Consider the following 7,537-nt stretch of genomic DNA (forward strand, 5'->3'; position numbering starts at 1 on the left):
TGCCTGCATCTACTACTATTACTCCACTCATCGATCGCTATCCAACATGCACCTAGAGTATTAAGTTCATGAGAACAGAGTAACGCCTTAAGCAAGATGACATGATGTAGAGGGATAAATTCATGCAATATGATAAAAAACCCATCTTGTTATCCTCGATGGCAACAATACAATACGTGCCTTGCTGCCCCTAATGTCACTGGGAAAGGACAACACAAGATTGAACCCAAAGCTAAGCACTTCTCCCATTGCAAGAAAGATCAATCTAGTAGGCCAAACCAAACTGATAATTCGAAGAGACTTGCAAAGATAACCAATCATACATAAAAGAATTTAGAGAAGATTCAAATATTGTTCATAGATAATCTTGATCATAAACCCACAATTCATCGGTCTCAACAAACACACCGCAAAAAGAAGATTGCATCGAATAGATCTCCACAAGAGAGGGGGAGAACATTGTATTGAGATCCAAAAAGAGAGAAGAAGCCATCTAGCTAATAACTATGGACCCGAAGGTCTGAGGTAAACTACTCACACTTCATCGGAGAGGCTATGGTGTTGATGTAGAAGCCCTCTGTGATGGATGCCCCCTCCGGCGGAGCTCTGGAACAGGCCCCAAGATGGGATCTCGTGGATACAGAAAGTTACGTTGGTGGAATTAGGGTTTTGGCTCCGTATCTGATCGTTTGGGGGTACGTAGGTATATATAGGAGGAAGGAGTACGTCGGTGGAGCAACAGGGGGCTCACGAGGGTGGAGGGCGCGCCTGGGGGGGTAGGCGCGCCCCCCTACCTCGTGGCTTCCTCCTTTATTTCTTGACGTAGGGTCCAAGTCTCCTGGATCATGTTCGGTGAGAAAATCACGTTCCCGAAGGTTTCATTCCGTTTGGACTCCGTTTGACATTCATTTTCTTCGAAACCCTAAAATAGGCAAAAAAACATCAATTCTGGGCTGGGCCTCCGGTTAATAGGTTAGTCCCAGAAAAAATATAAAAGTGGATAATAAAGCCCAGTAATTTCCAAAAAGTAGATAATATTGCATGGAGCAATCAAAACTTATAGATACGTTGGAGACGTATCAAGCATCCCCAAGCTTAATTCCTGCCCGTCCTCGAGTAGGTAAATGATAAAAACATAATTTTTGATGTGGAATGCTACTTGGCATAATTTTAATGTAATTCTTCTTAATTGTGGTATGAATATTCAGATCCGAAAGATTCAAGATAAAAGTTCATATTGACATAAAAATAATGCTTCAAGCATACTAACTAAGCAATTATGTCTTCTCAAAATAACATGGCCAAAGAAAGTTCATCCCTACAAAATCATATACTTTAGTCATGCTCCATTTTCGTCGCACAAGAATGCTCTCATCATGCACAACCCCGATGACAAGCCAAGGAATTGTTTCATAGTTTAGTAATCTCAAACCTATAAACTTTCATGCAATATATGAGTGCGAGCCATGGACATAGCACTATGGGTGGAATAGAATATGATGATGGGAGTTATGTGGAGAAGACAAAAAAGGAGAAAGTCTCACATCAACGAGGCTAATCAATGGGCTATGGAGATGCCCATCGATTGATGTTAATGCAAGGAGTAGGGATTGCTATGCAACGGATGCACTAGAGCTATAAATGTATGAAATCTCAACAAAATAAACTAAGTGGGTGTGCATCCAACTTTCTTGCTGATGAAGACCTAGGGCACTTGAGGAGGCCCATTGTTGGAATATACAAGCCAAGTTCGATAATGAAAAATTCCCACTAGTATATGAAAGTGACAAAACAAAAGACTCTCTATCATGAAGATTATGGTGCTACTTTGAAGCACAAGTGTGGCAAAGGATAGTAGCATTGTCCCTTCTCTCTTTTTCTCTCTCTTTTTTGGACCTTCTCTTCTTTTTTATGGCCTTTCTATTTTTTTTAATTCCTCACTTGGGACATCACACTTCTATTTATTTACAACTCAATGATTACAACTCGATGCTAGAACAAAAGATGACTCTATATGAATGCCTCCGGCGGTGTACCAGGATATGCAATGAACCAAGAGTGACATGTATGAAAGAACTATGAAGGGTGGCTTTGCCACAAATACTATGTCAACTACATGATCATGCTAAGCAATATGACAATGATGAATGTGTCATGATAAACGGAATGGTGGAAAGTTGCATGGCAATATATCTCGGAATGGCTATGGAAATGCCATAATAGGTAGGTATGGTGGCTGTTTTGAGGAAGATATAAGGAGGTTTATGTGTGAAAGAGCGTATCATATCACGGGGTTTGGATGCACCGGCGAAGTTTGCACCAACTCTCAATGTGAGAAAGGGCAATGCACGGTACCGAAGAGGCTAGAAATGATGGAAGAGTTAGAGTGCGTATAATCCATGGACTCAACATTAGTCATAAAGAACTCACATACTTATTGCAAAAATCTACAAGTCATCAAAAACCAAGCACTACACGCATGCTCCTAGGGGGATAGATTGGTAGGAAAAGACCATCGCTCGTCCCCGGCCGCCACTCATAAGGAGGACAATCAAAGAATACCTCATGTTTCAAATTTGTTACATAGCGTTTACCATACGTGCATGCTACGGGACTTGCAAACTTCAACACAAGCATTTCTCAAATTCACAACTACTCCACTAGCACGACTTTGATATTATTACCTCCATATCTCAAAACAATCATCAAGCATCAAACTTCTCTTAGTATTCAAAACACTCATAAGAAGATTTTTACTAATCTTGAATACCTAGCATATTAGGATTATTTAAGCAAATTACCATGCTATTTAAGACTCTCAAAATAATCTAAGTGAAGCATGAGAGATCAATAGTTTCTATAAAACAAATCCACCACCGTGCTCTAAAAGATATAAGTGAAGTACTAGAGCAAAACTATATAACTCAAAAGATATAAGTGAAGCACATAGAGTATTCTAACAAATTCCAAATGATGTATGGCTCTCTCAAAAGTTGTGTACAGCAAGGATGATTGTGGTAAACTAAAAAGCAAAGACCCAAATCATACAAGACGCTCCAAGCAAAACACATATCATGTGGTGAATAAAAATATAGCTCCAAGTAAAGTTACCGATGGAAGTAGACGAAAGAGGGGATGCCTTCCGGGGCATCCCCAAGCTTTGGATTTTAGGTGTCCTTAGATTATCTTGGGGGTGCCATGGGCATCCCCAAGATTAGGCTCTTTCCACTCCTTGTTCCATAATCCATCAAATCTTTACCCAAAACTTGAAAACTTCACAACACAAAACTTAAAGTAGAAAATCTCGTGAGCTCCGTTAGCGAAAGAAAACAAAAGACCACTTCAAGGTACTATAATGAACTCATTCTTTATTTATATTGGTGTTAAACCTACTGTATTCCAACTTACCTATAGTTTATAAACTATTTTACTAGCCATAGATTCATCAAAATAAGCCAACAACACACGAAAAACAGAATCTGTTAAAAACAGAACAGTCTGTAGTGATCTGTAACTAGCGCAAGATCTGGAACCCCAAAAATTCTAAAATAAATTTCTGGACGTGAGGAATTTATCTATTAATCATCTGTAAAAATAATTAACTAAATATCACTTTCCAAGTAAAAATGGCAGCAGTTCTCGTGAGCGCTAAAGTTTCTGTTTTTTACAGCAAGATATCAAGACTTTCCCCAAGTATTCCAAACGGTTCTACTTGGCACAAACACTAATTAAACACAAAAAACACAACCAAAACAGAGGCTAGGTAAATTATTTATTACTAAACAGGAGCAAAAATCAAGGAATACAAATAAAATTGAGTTGCCTCCCAACAAGCGCTATCGTTTAACGCCCCTAGCCAGGCATAAAAAGCAAGGATAAATCTAGGTATTGCCATCTTTGGTAGGCAATCCATAAGTGGCTCTCATAATAGATTCATAAGATAATTTAATTTTCTTTCTAGGGAAGTGTTCCATGCCTTTCCTTAACGGAAATTGGAATCTAATATTTTCTTCATATCAATAATTGAACCAATCGTTCTAAGGAAAGGTCTACCAAGAATAATAGGACATGAAGGATTGCAATCTATGTCAAGAACAATAAAATCTACGGGCACATAATTCCTATTTGCGACAATAAGAACATTATTGATTCTTCCCATTGGTTTCTTAATAGTGGAATCCGCAAGGTGCAAGTTTAAAGAGCAATCATCAAAATCACGGAAACCTAACAAATCACACAAAGTCTTTGGAATCGTGGAAACACTAGCACCCAAATCACATAAAGCATAGAACTCATGATCTTTAATCTTAATTTTAATAGTTGGTTCCCACTCATCATAAAGTTTTCTAGGGATAGAAACTTCCAACTCAAGTTTTTCTTCATAAGATTGCATCAAGGCATCAACGATATGTTTAGTAAACACTTTATTTTGACTATAAGCATGAGGAGAATTTAGCACGGATTGCAACAAGGAAATACAATCAATCAAAGAGAAATTTTCATAATTAAATTTCTTGAAATCCAAAATAGTGGGTTTAATAACATCTAGGGTTTTAATTTCTTCAGTCCCACTTTCATCAAATTTAGCATCAAGATCTAAAAACTCCGAATTTTTGGAATGCCTTCTAGGTAAAGGTGGATCATATTCAGTCCCATAATTATCAAGATTCATATGGAAAAACAAAGATTTAATAGGCGACACATCAATAACTTTTAGATCTTCATCTTTATTTTCATATGAACTAGAAGAACACGCTCTTATAAAGGCATCTTTCCTAGCATGCATCCTAGCGATTCTTTCTTTGCACTCATCAATGGAAATTCTCATGGCTTTGAGAAACTCATTGATATCATTCTTAGGAGGAATAGATCTATGTTTTAAAGAATCAACATCAAGAGAAATTCTATCAACATTCCTAGCCAACTCATCAATCTTAAGCAATTTTTCTTCAATCAAAGCATTGAAATTCTTTTGCAAAGTAATAAATTCTTAATATTAGATTCAAAATCAGAGGGCATATTATTATAATTTCCATAAAAATTGTTGTAGTAATTACCATAATTATTAGATGGATTACTAGGATAAGGCCTAGGATTAAAATTTCCTCTATACGCGTTGTTACCAAGAAAATTCACATCCATATTTTCATTATTGTTCTCAATCAAAGTAGACAAGGGCATATCATTAGGATCATAAGAAACACTCTTACTAGCAAATAATTTCATAAGTTCATCCATCTTTCCACTCAAAACATTAATTTCTTCTATCGCATGCACCTTTTTATTAGTAGATCTTTCAGTATGCCATTGAGAATAATTAACCATAATATTATCTAGGAGTTTAGTAGCTTCTCCTAAAGTGATTTCCATAAAAGTGCCTCCCGCGGCCGAATCTAAAATATTTCTAGAAGCAAAATTCAATCTGGCATAAAATTTTTGTATAATCATCCACAAATTCAAACCATGAGTAGGGCAATTACGTATCATTAATTTCATCCTCTCCCAAGCTTGTGCAACATGTTCATGATCAAGTTGCTTAAAATTCATAATATCGTTTCTAAGGGAGATGATCTTAGCGGGATGAAAATACTTAGAGATAAAAGCATCTTTGCACTTGTTCCAAGAATCAATACCACTTTTAGGCAAAGACGAAAACCAAGCTTTAGCACGATCTCTAAGCGAAAAAGGAAATAGCTTCAACTTAACAATATCGTTGTCCACATGTTTCTTCTTTTGCATATCACACAAATCAACGAAGCTATTTAGATGGGTAGCGGCATCTTCACTAGGAAGGCCGGAAAATGGATCTTTCATGAAAAGATTCAGCAAAGCGGCATTAATTTCACAAGATTCAGCATCGGTAAGAGGAGCAATCGGAGTGCTAATAAAATCATTGTTGTTGGTATGGGTAAAGTCACACAATTTAGTGTTATCTTGAGCCATCGTGACAAGCAAGAAATCCGACACACAAGTAAACCAAAAGCAAGCGGGCAAAAAGAGGCAAATAGAGAAAGAGAGGGAGGATAGAGAGAGAGGGCGAATAAAATGGCAAGGGTGAAGTGGGGGAGAGGAAAATGAGAGGCAAATGGCAAATAATGTAATGCGGGAGATAAGGGTTGTGATGGGTACTTGGTATATTGACTTTTGCGTAGACTCCCCGACAACGGCGCCAGAAATGGCTCGTTGTCGGGAGTCAAATCTTGACTTGCGCGAACCTCCTCGGCAACAGCGCCAGAAATTCTTCTTGCTACCTCTTGAGCACTGTGTTCGATTTCCTTGAAGAGGAAAGGATGATGCAGCAAAGTAGCGTAAGTATTTCCCTCAGTTTTTGAGAACCAAGGTATCAATCCAGTAGGAGGCTGCACGCAAGTCCCTTGTACCTACACAAAACAAATAACTCCTCACAACCAACGCGATAAGGGGTTGTAAATGCCTTCACGGTCACTTACGAGAGTGAGATCTGATAGATATGATAAGATAATATTTTTGTTATTTTTATGATAAAGATGCAAAGTAAAAAGCAAAAGAAATAACTAAGTATTGGAAGATTAATATGATGAAGATAGACCCGGGGGCCATAGGTTTCACTAGTGGCTTCTCTCAAGAGCATAAGTATTTTACGGTGGGTGTCGTGGAATTGACACGGCAGATGTCCTAGAGAAAGGACTTAGTCGTAGGGCCATCGCACTAGGAAACTTAAAGGGGTTAATCGGGACAAAGGACACACGGCAGAGTTTTTATACTAGTTCGGCCCCTTACGATGAAGGTAAAAGTCTAGTTGGGATTGGTATTGCTGAGGTTTCGATCTCCAAGAGGCTCAACTCGCCGGCTTGGTTATCGACTTGGTCGTTTCTTGTCCTAAACCGCCTCCGGGTCGTCCCCTTATATACACGGGTTGACGCCTGGTGGCCTACAGAGTCCCGGCCGACTCATAATCGTGTCCGGCTCGGTGACTTCCTTTACATGCCTTTCTTTACAAGTCTTTCCTTACATACATCGGTTTACAGTATCAGGCCTTAAGCCGGCCCCAGGCCTTTGGGCCTTCTATGCGTTTAGTAATACTATCATTTGAATGTTTATCGGGCTTCTTATGTAACCCGCCATTAGGGCTGACCCGGCCCCTCCTGGGCGGGTCATACTGGTAGTAATATCCCCAACATTAGGCCCCAGGTTGACTTTGAACTTTGTTCTTTGTCGATCTTCAATACTTAGATGGAATTCATCCTCTGTCTGAAAACTTCTGTAACCCACCGTGACGTCATCTTCTAAAAACACAAAAAACTTTCATGACGTCATCTTCCAACGGATCTTTTTATTTTTTAATGCCTTTCGAGAATCGAGGCGTCCGTTTAGTTGGATAATCATTATTCAGGTCTCCTTGATTTTCGCGCCCGCCTATTCGCATACTCCCTTATAAATAGGCATGACCTAGGTCTTTTTCATTCTCCCCCTTCGGTCGTCTTCCCCCTCTCACTGTTTTGCTGCTGATCGAGCTCTGCCGCCGGTGCCGCCACAGATCTCCTCGTCTTCTCCACCT

Source organism: Triticum urartu, chromosome 1, assembly GCF_003073215.2.
Source record: "Triticum urartu cultivar G1812 chromosome 1, Tu2.1, whole genome shotgun sequence".
Classification (NCBI taxonomy): Eukaryota; Viridiplantae; Streptophyta; class Magnoliopsida; order Poales; family Poaceae; genus Triticum; species Triticum urartu.